Consider the following 16,813-nt stretch of genomic DNA (forward strand, 5'->3'; position numbering starts at 1 on the left):
AAATTCATTGGTTTCTCCCTTTTGCAAATTAAAATACAAATATAGACACTTATACATGTAGGCATACTCACCCTATCTCTATGAGGACCTCTGAGAGACTGAAATTGAAGTGACAAATCTCGAGATTAACAAAGTCAACATAGTGGTGTCGCTGTCGACAGGCATGTCGTCTACCACTGAAAGAATAATTACTTTAAAAGATTGAGATTGAACCGACATATTCGAGATTGATGAAGTCACCGCAAGGTCTCACTTTCGACAGGTATACCGCCTACCACTAAATATACATCCGAAAGATCGAGACTGAACCGTCAGATCTCGAGATCGATGAAGTCACCACAGGGCTCTTGCTGCCGATGGACATGTCGCCTACCATTGAAAGAAACACCATTGCTGCAGTCATAATGGGTGAGTCTCGTTGCTGACGGGCACGTCGTCTATCACTAAAAGAGCAATACCATCGACGAAGTCACAAACATCTCACTGTTGATAGACATGTTGTCTACCATTAAAAAATTATTAAATCCAAAAAATAAATCAAGAAAACACAAGCACTTGCGTCAAGTCAAGAACATGTCACACCGAGTAACCTAACCAAGTGAGCTTGTCCATTAGTTTCTACCGATCGGTTTTTACATTTTAGTAAGCCCAACACCGAACTTTCACCAACCTGTGAAATCAAACTGAAATTCTTGGGTTACACAGATTGCCCACACTAACTTGCGCTGGGGAGTGCATCTGGGCCACATGCTGTGGGTGCGGGTGTGCTGGGCTCTTTTCCGATGTGAGACTCCCCATTGTTTCACGATACGCTTGGGCCCTTGCACTACTACAAGTCTGTGACTTCACAGAACGGGCTGCTCCCTCCTAGGCGGCCTGGCTAAGAAGACATTGGGCCACTTCCTGTCAACCATCGCAGCCAAGAGAAAGCCCAGAAGCCCATTTGCGAGAGGGTTCTCACAGAGCATGCATCATTATTGTTTTTTTTAAAGGAACATGCATCATTATTCATTTACTTACCTTTTTTTGTGACCAGTTTGCCTTTCAATTATATTTGAACGGCCTGAGCCTCAGAAGACACCAAGTCACGCACACAGGTCGCAGGGTTTCATGTCACACCTCCGACTGGTTTGTATGTGTGACTTGTTTTGCTAGTACATAAGCAACCTTATTACATGATCGACTAACAAATTTAATCACGAACTCACTAAAGGCAAGCTTAAGCTCATTAATCTCTATCAACACCGGATCAAGTAGGGATCGTTGCATCTCCTTCTTTTCCCACAGGTGAAAAATCTCATTAGCTTCCAAGAATATCATTACCTTATTACAAGAATATAATTACCTTACAAGAATATCATTACCCAGAGTTGAACAATCTCATTACCTTACAAGAATATTATTGACTTACCTCACAAGAATATCATTATGTTACAAGAATAACAGCCTCACGAGCGTTTGCCTTGCGTTTTTACCCTCAAGATTGAATTCGTTTTTTTTTTATGAGTTTGGGTGCACTATTGTGTGATTCTCCTTTTGGCGAGCTTTGCCATAACCATATGGGCATCAAAAGCAGAGCAGACTTACACCTCCCCTTATAATATGTAGGAGTAGGGATAAGGGTGGCAAATGAAAAATTAAAGCCAGAGAACAAACGACAACTACGCAGGCTGGTCATCATGCACACGGGGGACATGGACACACTTAAAACTTTCAAGTGTTCGGATGTATAAAAGGAATTTGAGACGCAAGCGCATGACTGAAAAACTTTTATTTCGTTTTGCATACAATAAACACATCTAGAAAAACTGTCGCGTCAACAAAAAAAATCCTTCAACAAAATATACAAGACACAAACTAACACATGGATACTACCGGGGAACCGTTAACTGTTTGCTTCTTCATAAGTCGTAACAGTTCTCCAGCGATCTGTGTATGTTGAGGGTTATTTGGATCCATGCCATTGCAATTTCGTACTTATGAGATTTGCCATTACTATTCAACTATTTGGAAACTTGCCATTATAATTGTCTTGCTACCATGGCATTTTCTACGCCTGAAATGACATCGGACCCCCTTGCAGATTGACGTATTTTCGTATAGCCCAAAATACCCTTCTGACTACCCTCATGTCATTGACTGCGTGGGTCCACATGTCATTGAGTAGAAAGAGGGCAGCCTTAGGGTTATTTTGGGCTATACAAAAATACGATATGAAAGTGGGTTCAGTGTCATTTCAAGCTTAGAAAATGGCATGAATTATGTATCGAGACAATTATAATGGCAAGTTTTCAAAAAGATAAATAGTAATGACATCTTAGAAAGTACGAAAATTGCAATGGCATAGATCTAGATAACCCTATTATCAAAGAGTCCAAGCCAAGCGGCCTGTTCGCTGGTTGGTTTCTAGGCTGGTTTGAGCTGGCTGGTGCTGGTTTGCTGTGAGAGGGAAATACTGTTGGCTGGCTGGTGCGAACAGACTGAAGAGCTATTCAACCAAGCTTGCTGCCCATTGGAATCAGTGGCAATACCATTGGAATCAGTGCACGGTATACCGTTGGTCTATCCGAAGCAGCAGCAACCGTCGAGCGCGTGGCCACGCACGTTCCATTGCCATTCAATGCTATCACCTCAAGCGACGACCCAAGCTAGCGAGCATGACCCGCACAGATGCTTCAATTGTTCCGACCTGTGTCGCGATCCCTCTGATCGTCAGTTGGAGGGGGCCAGCCGCGGGCCGCCGCCCTACGACGCAGCCGCCCAAACGCCCAGTTCCGTCGCCGGCCTACCCGGCCACGCACTAACGCCACCCATGTGATACATGGCTGTCGCCACGGGCACCCCCTGCGTGCCGCGCGCCTCAACATGAACCTGTAGTACCCGTACAGAGACAGCTGAATGCCCACAGTTTACACAGGTCGTCACTCATCAAACAATGTGGGTGTAAGCTCAAACATGTATATATGTGAAGTGGCATGTACGTGATAATAACAAGTATGTTGAACTAACACATACATAGTATATATGCGTAAATAATGTTTAATCACTGAAAATTTACTGTAAATTCATCCTAGCTCAAATAAAATTATGTTTATTGCACCAAAAACTTACTATTACTAATTAGAAGCTCCAACGTTAATTCTCACCAGATACGTGAAAAAAGATATGAAAATTTGAAAAATTCTCACAATAATCAGAAATATCTAGACTTTAATTTGATATACTCTAATCATCATTGCCAACAATAGCCATTGGATATGTTTTGTTTTATAAAAAATAGCCATCTTTATACATATGAAAAATACATAAAATAACCCCTAAATTTGTATATAAACCAGATGATTGCCTATACATTGTAACAACAAGAATAAAATATCATAAGATGTAGTTTAATTTGATAAGTCAAAGTTAAGAGGGCGGCAACATGGAGCTTCGGTAATTTAGCTTAGAATATTTATGTTGAGGAGAGAGAATATGCAATAATTGAGAGATGGACCAAGCCTTGACCTAATCATGATCCACCCAATGCGATCTCTCTGTAAAAAATCAACACAAATTTCGGTGCATTAGATTAGGTTTTATTTATGAATTATGATTTTTGACCTATGATCCCATCCAACTCAAAAAAATGACCCACGGTAGATAAACATAAAAAGCCCGAGCAATATGCCAACCCGCCAATGCATCTGGAACGTGATTCAGATTATCATAGATAGTAGGTTGAACTTTTAAATTTCCGTCAGGTAACGAGGCGCCTATGGTAACTTTGTGAATTTCAAAATCTACCGGCTCTCATAGGGTAGGTGTTGACACCTGTGGGTGCACGCCGAATACATCCGCAAGCGCACAGATATCATAGTAGCTTTTCACCCGGAGTATTCCAAAGTATCGTATCCACAGGAAAACATGTGAGATTAAGTACAATCTAACTTAACTAGGGATAGCAACAAGGTTAAGGATGAACAGGAGTGTAGAGACGACTACTAAGATTCTCTATTTCTAACTTAGGTAAGCTGTGTATTCTAGTGTTCACCTGTGGATATTACAAAGGGAAAGCACAAACGGAGTATGTTGTTGCCATCGCAACCGGGTCCTACTTAGCCTACGGACGAGAGGCGGACTACAGAGGACTCAACGAGGCTATCACCCTCGTGATCTACCACGATCCGGAATGCAGGGTGCATCTAGAAGTAACCAAGAGTTTAAGCACCACGCTTACACTAACGATTACTACTTTACTCCTCTAAGGAAAGAATAAAGCACTCAAATGAGTTGCGATCCCGATGAACAATATAAACATGATGCTCACTTGAATCAGAAATCAATTACGAGAGATGTCTCAGAAGCAAGCTAAGGTAGAACTTGGATCCACCAAGGAACACGTTGTAGAGAGCGCACCGACATGTCGACACTTCCCTCACTCCCTATCTCACTATTTTCTATTTACAAAGAATAGATCCTAATGTGGAGGACTATTAATTGTTCTCTTAATTGTTGTCCCATCTGGAGGAGGTATGGGTGTCCTTTTACAGGGGGCACAGCCTATGGGCCCATGAATCCGTGGCAACTCATCATCTCGACCCTCGATTCAAACCGACCTTGATACACGGCAAAGATGGACTCTCAAAGGCGATGGAGCACCGACCTTCGAAGCAGAGACCGAGAGGTGGGCCAGGGAGACCAGCCGGCCTACCTATAGGTGGGGACGATCGGCTCCACCTTGTGTCCTTTCGTCTTGATCTTTCACAAGTTGTCTTGGATGGTGGATTTGACGTCTTTTAAGTCAGTTCCGTCATGGATGATCGTGATTTGCTCTAATAATATGGTCCTGATGGTCGGTTTTCTGATTAAATCCTGCTGCAACCATAAAATCACGAAAACTTATGGAACTTGTTAATTTAAAACACTATACCTATGTTGGTGATATATTTTGAGCATATATGTAGGGTATATTAAGGTTTTATGATTGACATTAACAACCGTAAAAGGTAGGGTTTGCATACGTGTGTTGATAGGGGTGAGTGTGCGTGCGTGTTATGCGCATCTATATTGTATTGTGTAATTCTTAAAAAAATGAATGAATTGAATCAACATGATTCAGATTATTTGAGATAGTAGGTTGAACTTTTAAATTTCCGTCGACGTCGAGGCGCCTATCGTGACTTTGTGAACTTCAAGATCTGCCGGCCCTCATAGGGGTAGGATTTGCGATAGGGGTAGGATTTGCGTACTTGTGTTCATAGGGTGAGTGTGCGTGCGTATTGTGGGCGTCTACGTTGTACTGTGTAATTCTCAAAAAATGAATGAACTGAATAATTGTGATTCAGATTATCAAAGATAGTAGGTTGAACTTTTAAATTTCTTAGTACATCTATCAATAAGCACGGCAGTACAACAGTCACTGAGACCGTGGTGGTCGTATATATATGAGCTGATTAAATGAACTTTGCAATCTTGAAATGCTGCAGTTGAAGTAAGCAGCACCATGGTTTACTATGGACATGATTGAATAATGTTATATATAAAAAAGTAGACTTTCAGTCTCTGCCAGCTCATTAGCTTCAATCTGACATTTTTATGCTATAATAAAAACAAATGGAAGGGCTTTGTAGGATTAGTTTCGTTTAATAGTACATAGTACAATATATTATATCTTTATTTGCCATGCAAAAGATGGATTTGAGTAGGTAGAAAGACGGGTGGGCATACAAAGAAATTAATAGGGGTGTTGGAAATATAGAGTCGAGGACTGGGCTTGGGTTCAATTGAAATATTTGACATTGATTTTTTATTTAAATATCTTTAAAGGGCTCAGTTGAAATTAATCGACACCAGTGTCATGTTCAACCATATGCCGCACGAGGCTTTGCTGACCACAGTACATGGGCCGCTTTCACACTAATGCAAGGCCTTTTAGTGCTCAGTTCAGTGCTATGGAAACAGATTTGACAAAACACAACTAACTAAGCACTTCAAATTTGATAAAATTAAGACTTAATGTGACCCGTAGCGTTATCATGTGCAATATACTATGGTTTAGAAATAGAGAAATATATAGTAGTTGATCAAAATGAGTATAGAGAGTAGATGGTGACTGCTTTCGGGTCGTGACCCTCGCATAGGGTTCCTGAGTGACTGAGACCGGACCGCCCTCTCATTGCATGTGGCGAGTGTAAGTAGAAGACTATGTTAAAGTACAGAGTGAAGCAGCAGTGTCCCAACCATGGTCGCGTCTTCTACAAGTGTCTGGATCGCATTGTGAGTTCTTTTGGCCACGTTTTTTTATGCTTTATAGCCTTTTTTATGATTTTAATTAAAGTTCTTGATTTGGTGTTCTAATTTTAGTGAGATGCTATGGATATAAAGGTTGGTACTAGGAGGAAGACTATGTAAAGCACGTGCAAAACAATGGTTGAGGCGGCTGATGAGAGTGCACCTGTGCATAATGAAGAGGCAGTGAACTAGCAGAACAAGCCCATCAATGTAGGAATAAATTTATCTATTTTAGTAGGAATTGATCGTGAAATCTGTTGACGGTAAGTAACAACCATTATAAACCGTCAATAAAACAAGTATAAGGGCATAATTGTGATCACCAACAAAGGTCTAGGGGTTTAAACTAACAAATTCCATGAGTCTTGGTGAATTTATATTTTCTGCAGGGTTTATCCAGAAAACCGTCAAGGCGGACCTACATGTCAAAATTAATCGTACTTATCCGCCATGAAACGGGCACTAGAAGGTTCCAGAGGACTCCAGAGGACTCCACACCGAAGCGGGAGCCGAGGGGCTGCCGGCCCCACCTACAAGCCGCCTGGCCCCTGGGGCCACCCATCAGCCTCCACCTCGTTATGTCGGTTCTCCACCACCTAGGTTGCATCTACGCCGTTCTTTAAGTTGGTTTGATCCAAGGGCTCACGATGGACGCTCTGGCCTATATAAACAGCCATGTACCCCCTCCCTTAGCAGATCCCTGAAACCCTAATTTATATCTTCAGGATTAGAGCCAGTAATCAAGAAAATATTAGTCCTCTATAAGATCTAGTCTTATAAATAGAATAGTGAGATATAGAGTGAGGGAAGAGTTTGGAGGAGGTGCCGAGCTATCGGTGCTCTCTCTATAGCATGTACCTTGGCGGATCCAAGTTCTACTTGAGCTTTTGAGATTTCTCTAGTAATCAACTTCTGATTAAAGTAAGTAATTGTTTATATTGTTCATCAGGATCACGACTCTCTTTTGAGTGCTTTAATCTATAGACGCTCTAGGTTAAAGTATTAATCGTAAGTGTAAGCGTGGTGCTTAGACTTGGATTAATCGGCTAATCGTGGAGGCCTCCTACATTCCGGAAGGTGATAGATCGCGTGTGTGACATAAGTTCTATATAGCTTGTACTATATAGCTTCGTTGATCCTTTGTAGTCCACCTCCTGTCTATAGGCGCACGTAGGACGCGGTTGTGAAGGAAAGCATCCTCTGCTAGTGTCTTTCCCTAGTAATGTCCCCAGTTGAATAGTAGTAGACATAAGCTTACCCAAGTCAAAACTAGAGAACCTTAGTTATCCTCTCTACGCTCCTATTTATCCTAACCTTATTGCTACCCACCTTATTGCTACCCCTAGTTAGGTTAGACCGTAGTTAGTCTCATATGTTTCCCTATAGATACGACACTTGGAATACCTCCGGGTGAAAGCTACAGCGGTATCCGTGCGTTTGTGGATTTATCTATGTGCGTTAAAATATACCAACAAAATCCTTTTTTATTGAAGTGCATTATAGGTTTAGTTTGTTTAGTGCTATTTGGGATTGTCTACATTGTATCAAGGCTTTAAGAAATTAACGTTCAAGTGAAATAGTTGTCATATGATATTAATTAATCATGTTGGGTAATGTATGTTGGTATTTATTAACTTGTCACTTGTTTTAAGTAGCCACCTATTATATGCCTACATCTCTTAGCATTACTTGTACTAGGTTGTCATCCCTAATGATGGCGCCAGAGATGCTTGTTGGCTTTACCTAGTATTACTACTAGAATGATACTGAGTTGTTCTTTATTTTTTCATGTGACTAGAAAAAATATATATAGATATGAATGAAAAGGAATATGCAAGCGCACAGATAATATACCATTGTAGCATTTCACCCGAGTATTCCAGTTATCATTATTTATATTTTTACCACAAGGAAGATATAGTGTGGACATGTATTGATAACTTATACTATTAATGGAGAAGTAAACCATAACCAATGTTCTACTCATAACAGTGGTAAGTCATAGGATAAGATATATGATAAGTATTGATCAATGACAATGATAAATCACTCAGAGTACTTCTTTCTATGGCATTAGCATGGTCAGGTAGAATATTAGAGGAATAATTCATAAGTCATTCTTAATTACAAGTTAAAGCATACATTGATTAGTGCAATTACACCTAGTAGTCATTGCTAAGACCATCGTCATATCTACACATAAGGAATATTACTAAGGAAGATTAAGAACAGAGCTTGTCTTCCTTCGTAACCGCATCCTATGTGCATACCTATATTTGGGGAGTGGACTACAAAGAACTCAATGGTAGTGTCATATCCGCGTTCTACCACATGACCTAGAATATAGGGTGTATGCGCAGGTAAACAACGTATAAGCACCACACTTACACAATGTCGAACACACACCCATGGATCCTTAGAGTGAGCGTTGTACAAACTTATGCATGAACATGATGATAATCCAACTATACTAAGCATATAATCAAAGTAGACGATGAACATTATAACTAGAAACATGAACGATATGAATAACAATGTCATAACAATTGTAGCAAACATATAAAAGTAATGAGAGATACAAAAGAGAGGGTGTACAAAGATTATACCAAACCATGCTCTTGACACGATCAGGAATCCAAGCGAAGCCTGCTTACCTCCCTCTAGACCTAGCCTAACTAGCTATGCCCTAGAATTGATGGAGCTCTAAGGATGATTAGGGTTTCTATCTTCTCAAATGACTTGATGACTATGGATGCCTCAGGAGGGGTGGCAGGGGCTAGTATATATAGGCTGGAGCGTCAATCTTGAGCCCTCGGATCAAACTGACTTGAATAAATGGTGTAGATGCAATCCTTAAGGCGATGGAGAACCGACGTAGCGAGGCAGGACTGACATGTGGGCCCCAGGGGCCGGTTGGCCCCACCTGACAGCCACTCATGGTCTGCCTTGGCGCGGTGTCCTTTGGAACCTTCTAGTGTCCGTTTCACGATGGATAAGCATGATTAATTCCAATATGTAGGTCCACCTTGATGGTTTTCTGGTGAAACCATGCAGGAATCACAGATTCACCAAAACTCATGGAATTTATTAGTTTAGACCCCTAGACCTTTGTTGGTGATTGCTTTCATGCCCTTATTCATGTTTTATTGATGGTTTATAATGGTTGTTAACTACCGTCAACAAGCTCCCCCAAGCTTAACCTTTGCTAGTCCCTTAGCAAAGCTAAACTCGGCAAAATGGATTAGGAGTTGCTACGATGCTTTGACTCCTCAAAAGTACACATGCGTTCAAACTAGAATTCTCCATCGGATTAGAATAAACTGATCTGACTTTCAAACTTACCCATATTACCTTCAACCATGGGCTTCTTAGCCTTCACTTGGGTCTTGAGCAATTAAAAGACAGAATGATCAAGTTAAGCACTATGTCTCAAGTTCTTTGCTCAACCATTATTCTAGAGTTTTTACAGATTTTCAAAATAAAACTCAGAGCTTCTATTTTATGACACTCTCAAATCTCTCAATATATATGGTATTTATGGATCCTTACCAAGGCAATAATGTTATTATGCCTTTCTCTTCCTATAACTAAGGATTATGTGGAGCTCATAGGAGTGGAAATAGCATGAAAGAGCATACTTGCAATACATATATTGTAAAGTCAAACCTCGAATCCAAAGAGAGTTTAGTCATACAATCAAATCAAGATGTGCATATGTATGGATATATATGGTGGATATATATAGTGGCTATCCTAATTATACTTTGCTCCTTGAAAACATATCTCTCTTTTTGGAAATTAGAAAAACAAGGGCTATCTTATTCATCTTTTTTATCTTTTTTTCAGGCGGGCATTTGAGTACCCATTATTTTTAATATATCGGACACTTGTCCATTTTCTCAACACTTTTTTTATGAATAACTTTTGCATAGTGTAACACCCTAAAATTTCATGTTTTTAAAATAGCATAAAATGATTTAATTCAGAATTTGTGTGCTAATGAAAACATAGGAAAAATAATAATTTACATTAAATTAAAATTTATCATAGGAATTTAGTAACATTTTTGTGCATTCGTGCTGATGCATACGTATTTTTGTGATGAGTGGTTTTGTCCAAAATTCAAAATAATTTCAAATGCTTTTGAAATCATTTGAAAATAGATTTGAAAATAGAATTTAGAAAAAAAAGAAGAAACTCTCTCTCTTCCTTTCTCGGCCTTTTTTCGGTGGCCTGCTCGCTCCGTCTCCGCTGGCCCAGCGCGCTGCGCTCCCTTCCAACCTAGCTCATCCTATGACCTAGTCACCCGTGCGGCCTGCCCTGCCTTTCCCCGCAGGCGGCCCAAACCCGCTTTCTCTCTCTCTGTCGAGCCAGCCCAGCAGTAAGCGGCCCAACATACCCGCGCCGCGCTTCTCTCTCCCGCGCCTCCCCTGTCACTGACTTATGGGACCCGCCTATCAGCGTCCTCTCTCTCTTCTACCTTGCATCGTGTCCGCACCAGACTCCACCACCGCGGAGTTCGCCACTGCTCCGTATCGTCGCCCTACCGTGTTCCCCACGCCGCTTCCCCCCCCCATAAATAGTAGCTCCGTGTGCGCCACTCCTCTCTACCAACCTTAGTGCAAACGCGCTACATCGTGCGAGCAAGCAAAGCCAGCAGAGCACCCATGCGTGCCTAGTTTTGCTCTTGATAGCTTGATGGCATCATCATCACATCACCCACACATTATGGCCGTTTCTTATAGAAAAACAAATCTAGAAATACTATAGAAAAACACCGCTTACAATCAACAATGGATCCCCACCGTTTCTTTATTTTAATTCTGTTTTGACCCATTCAAGTTGTGTTAGATTCATAACGACGAGATCTACGCCTTGGTAACAATGTTTAATATATCACTAACTCTAGAATTTTATGGTTTAACACCTAACTTGAATAATGAATATGCAACAAATATATAAATAAAATATGATTAAATTTACTTTAATTTCCTAATTTCAAATATAATTTGATTTAATTCCAATTGGATATTTCTTTGAAATATCTTATATATGCTTTTATACAGTTAAAATAAATGAAGCTAGTAGTTTTCTTTATCTCCTATAAAGTAAATATTTTGGAAGATGTTTCTTTTGCACCATAGTTCCGATTAGCATGCTTCATAGCAACGTGTCGGACATCTTTAAAACCTTTTCACTTGTTGTTTCATATGTCGGGTGTACTATTCTAATTTAGTTCTATTGTTTGCTTCGTGTATGATTGCATGGATATTTGTGTTGTGCTTTATGAACATGTCCCGTCAGTGCAAGAAGCATATCTTTGAAGATTTGGACTAGAAGAAGATCAGAGTTTTAAGGAAAATATAGCATGGGATCTTCTTTGTTGTCCTATTCACCTTAATATCATTTTAATCATATGCATATGTCTACCTTGGCAACCGTAGTAATTTTCCTAGCTATTTGATATCCTGGATTCCTTGATACCTATGGGATATGCATTGGGTAGTATGATGCTAGTGCTCAACTAAAGCCATGATCTTGTAACTTGACTAATGGTATATGCAATAAACATTAAAAGATGTTTTTAGCAACATGGAACAAGGGGGCTAGAGCGTTGGGCTATTTTATGGTGCTCTAGATTCCTCTCCCTAAGGACTTATCTGTAAGCGAACATCCAGGACTTATAGTACAACTGTGAGGGCTACATGGCTCTGGCTTTAGCTTAGTATGAGGACCTTTTCTAGCTTGTTAGTGGTTACCTTTATGGCGCAAGAGGGGCTCCGACAGGTATGATCTTGGCCTACCAAGAGGATGCACTTTGGTTTCTTGGTATTTTGTTAGTCACTCCTTGGAGGGATGTTCATGCTTATTGATGGGGAAATCTTAGCGGCCCTAACTTGTTAGACGAACATTTGAAAGGCTTCATAGTGAACCTTGTCGACCTTCCTTGGAAGTGGGTCAAGAGATTAGCTACCTCGAGCGATAGGATAAATCATGACTCATAGTGAAAGTGTACAACTTCTGCAGAGTGTAAAACTGGTATATCAGCCATGCTCATGGTCACGAGCGGTCTTGGACCCTTATGGAATAGATGATAAACACTGATGATACTGATGATGAAGATGCTCACTAAAGATTATTGTTTATGCTATTCATTATTCATGTTTACCAGATCATGTGTTTATATGGGCTTGTGAATAAACTTGTTGTCACCCAATTGCTAAAAGATGACTCATTAAAAGCTAATCGCAGTTGAACCAGTGTCAGCCTTTTGAGCCTCATGAACCCCATGATATATTTGTTGAGTACGACATGTAGTTATGCTTGCTTTATTTTTTCAATTATTTGGATAAAAATCCCAGATGGGTACCAGATTGCTAGAGTTTGAAGGAATTAGGCTTGTGATCAACTAGTCAGTTGTCTCTGTTGAATTGGAGTCTTCACCCAAAGATCGGAGTTATCTTTCCGTTGTTTGCTATCTAAGGTTATATCCTTTATACTAAGTACGTTATATATTGAGCATTGTCTTTTGATATTACCCTTATTTGTGGCTATATGTGAGATTTGACTTCCTGGGCTCACATATAGTGTGTATCTGGTTTAGTTCTTAAAACCAGATGCTACACATAGCCACATACTTCTTTTTAACAAAGCTTTTGAGAGATGGCAACGAGACTTGGAGCATTTATTTGGTGGATATCCTATCAGGCATTTGTTTTGCATTCACTCCCAGTGTAGGATTAAAACATTTTTGGGTGGATCTAGATGGGATGGCATGTTTTTGTGTCTACCACCAGTGTAGGAGTAGTGCATATGTGGGTGGTGTGTACATGATCTTGATTTTAAGAGCATGACAAACCTCTCATAAGGGTCAACAAAGCTTGACTAAACTCAATGCAAAACAAGCAGCATATATGTGGAAGTTTTCCTATTCTAAATATCATGTATGGCTCTGGTAGCAATTCAAGCTTTGTCATACAAGAGCTCATCATGTAACATTTTTATGTTTTTCAAAAGATAAATCTCCGGAACTCTAGTACAACTTGTGTCGGGGAGCAATACTAGGGTGCCCGAAGAGGAGCTAATGACCATCAATATTGATTCATCCGAGCAGTCAAGAGCGCGACTATGGCTCCAACCGTCCCCCAGGTGCGTGGGCTCCACCTCGACCAACCTCTGGGGAGCCTCTAGGGGCAGGGTCCACCTTGCGCCGACCTCTGGGGGCAGGCTCCACCTCACCCGACCCTGAGGTCACGGGCTCCGCCTCGCCCAACCGTAAGGCCATGGGCTTCGCCTCACCGAACCTCTGGGGGCACGCTCTGCCTCGCTCAACCCTGAGGCTACGGGGTCCGCCTCGTCCGACCTCTGGGGGCAGGCTCTGCCCCACCCGACCTCGAGGCCACGGGCTCTGCCTCGACCGACCTCTAGGGCTAGGCTCCGCCTCGCCTAACCCTAACGCCACAATCTTTGCCTCGACCGACCTCTAGGGGCAGGCTCTGCCTCGCCCGACCCTAAAGCCACAGGCTTGGCCTCGTCTGACCCTTCGGGGCAGGCTCTACCTCGCCCTACCCTGAGGCCACGAGCTCCGCCTCGCCCAACCTCTGAGGGTAGGCTCCACCTCCCCCGACCCCAGGGTCGCGTTCTCCACCTCACCCGACCCTGAGGCCACGATCTCCGCCTCACCCGACCTCTAGGGGCAGGCTCCGTCTTGCCCGATCCCAAGGTCACGGGCTCCGCCTTGCCTGACCCTGAGGTCGCGTGCTCCGCCTCGACCGACCTCTTGGGGCAGGCTCCGCCTCGCCCGACCCCAAACCACGGGCTCTACCTTACTCGACCCCTTAGGTGTGGGATCCATCTTGCCCGATGGGGTCCCATACCACCGCCAACCACTCCCTGTCCATGCGTATGGGCCTGGGTCAAAACTCTAATACCAAGGAAGAGATCGGCAAGCCCCGATGTAACCCGTGGCCATGACAGGCTATACTTTGGGATTCACATCAGGAACAATGTCGGGCGTGTCGGTGCTATTCCGCCTTACCTCGGTACGAACGCTGACAGGTGCATCAGCTCACCACGACACCCTCTACGACAAAATGGAACACCATGACTGGCAGACGACGCCTGCGCATGGTGCCAGTGATGGATAGGGCCACGACGTGGAGCTATCCCTGTTGACATCTATAGGGTTGGTGGGACCCACATGAAGGAGAAGAAGGGTCCGACGATCCTGAAGGACTTCTTCTCTGTCTCTCTCTCGTTCTCCTCTCTTCCTCCGCTGTAACCCGTGCTTTCCCTTGGCCTATAAAAGGGAAAGCAGGGCATCCCACAAAGGGGACTAGAATCTGACTCAAGCTAGATCGATCGATTCAGGCCAGACCCGATCGAACCATGACAAACGCATCAAACCTCGAACCGATCAGAGCACGACACAAGCACACGGCTAAGCAGCAACTAAGCTCTCGGCACACATTCACTCCTTCCATCAGAGACCTAGGATCCTTTCCCTCTCTCGCCCATTTGTAACCCATACTGCATATTTTTAGTGCTAGTAACACGAGTAGCAGCGACGAACTGGACGTAGGGACATGCTGCCTGAATCAGTATAAACCTCGTGTCCTCTTAGCATACCATCTGAGCTAGACGTGCAATATTAGAAATTTACTCATTGGTGGTCACTCGAAACAACGATAGTTGGCGCGCCAGATAGGGGTCTTTTGCGCGTCTCGACATCTACACCAGGCCTCAGATGGCTAGTCACAACGTCAGCTGGGTCCCGGGCGTGCACGTGCGCTTTGGGGACCTGGACTTCATCATCACGATGGAGGGAGGGTTGGTGCAAGCTTCCGCCGCCGTCCAACCTCTCCACTTCACCGGCCTCGACACGATCGCCGAGGCGCTTGAGGAGCTACAGCTGCACGCAACAGAGGCCCGCGCCCTCGAGAGTGACCAGCCCCTTGACTTCGACTATAGGAGGTTAGAGCACCATCTCAGCGCTTTCCTGGGACCCCGATCGTCCCTGAGAGGACATGTGCCACCTCACCTTCTCATTCGCCAACTTCATGGTGCAACTTGCCAGAGGAGAGCCGCTCTCCCCAAAATACCTCATCCGAAGCGCCCCGATGGCACTCCCGCTCGGTCTACGCAACGTCATAGAGACCATTGGCCACCATATGGTGCAACACACTCCTTGGTCCACCACGAATGACGAGTTTGTGGGGATGACCAAATATGTCGTGGAATCTTTCCACGACCTCCTCGTAGGAGAATCGGAGTCACCCTCTAGCTCTGACTCCAGCAAGGGGAGCCATCACCCCTCTCATTAATGTTTTATGGTAGGTACCCCTGGGGGACACATCAAAAGCATCCATGAGGGGGAGGCGACCTCGACAAACGACCACAACGACGAGGTCGAGGGGGATGTAGGGGCCCCACCTTGACTGCGGATGGAGTAGTTGAAGGCCCAGCACCAAGAGCTCGAGGAAGCAGCACTCCAGCTCGAGCAGGAATGTGCGGAACTCGATCGAGAGATCAAGGGCCATGGAGACGGTGGGCGTGCGTGCGCCATGGCCAGCGACGTGAACTAGAGGTTCATCGAGGACAATAAAGCCCTCCCACACTTCACCCATGCAAGCTAGAACATTGCTGCTATGGCGGCCTTGCTCTAGGGGCTTTCGGGGCCCGCGACGCCTGAGGATCATCAGGCCCATCGTGAGATTCGCACGCTACTTGAGTGTGCAGTGGTGCAGCAGGCCGAGAGCATGCTGTCCTAACGATGCAAGCTTGACGCCACCTAGCACGCGCCCTCAGAGTGACCCGACAAGGATGCGTCAGTCCACCAAGCGCCGCAAGGCGGTAGGCTGCGCACCGTGGTCCTGGTGCATGAGCGTCTTGGCTACCACCATTGATGCCTGCACCACGGTCATAGAACGCTGGCTCAGATCCTAGGGAGGGGGTACGTGCGAAAACTAAGAATAACATTTCTAAAACAAGAGACGCTTTCTCCTACTAGTTTCGCTATCCTCTCCTCGATCTTTAGTGACTCCCGACCCCAGCAACTGCAAGGGGTCAGGTCTCTCTCGGGGCTGATAAGGGAATATATATACCCTTTCTAAAACATTCGCCGTGCCCGACCCCTTCATCACGTTAAAAACCTAGTGGTAAGGTTCGCCGAAATGAACGACTGAGTAATGCTGGTTGGACAGTAAGAAACCTACGCCCTAGCAGCTATGGCATTCTTGCTTACCAGCGTAATCAGAGTTTCCCTCCTACACCTTGAACTCTACGGTCTTAACAAACGGAAGGGTCGGAACGCATTAACCCCTTTTCACACATAAAAACGCAGGAAAAACAAATTCATTCACACCGAAACAAAAGAATAGACTTGTTCAAACAAGACACAAGGGTCGAAACTTGTCTGATTATTACAAAAATGATCGTCTGACCTATCTAACTAACTAGCCCCTCCAGAGGAGAACTACGTCTTCTATCCTGTCTACCAAGTCTTGCGAAAGGGGAGCCACCGCCGCTTCCATCTCCTCTA

This window comes from Miscanthus floridulus, chromosome 10 (genome assembly GCF_019320115.1).
Source record: "Miscanthus floridulus cultivar M001 chromosome 10, ASM1932011v1, whole genome shotgun sequence".
Lineage (NCBI taxonomy): Eukaryota > Viridiplantae > Streptophyta > Magnoliopsida > Poales > Poaceae > Miscanthus > Miscanthus floridulus.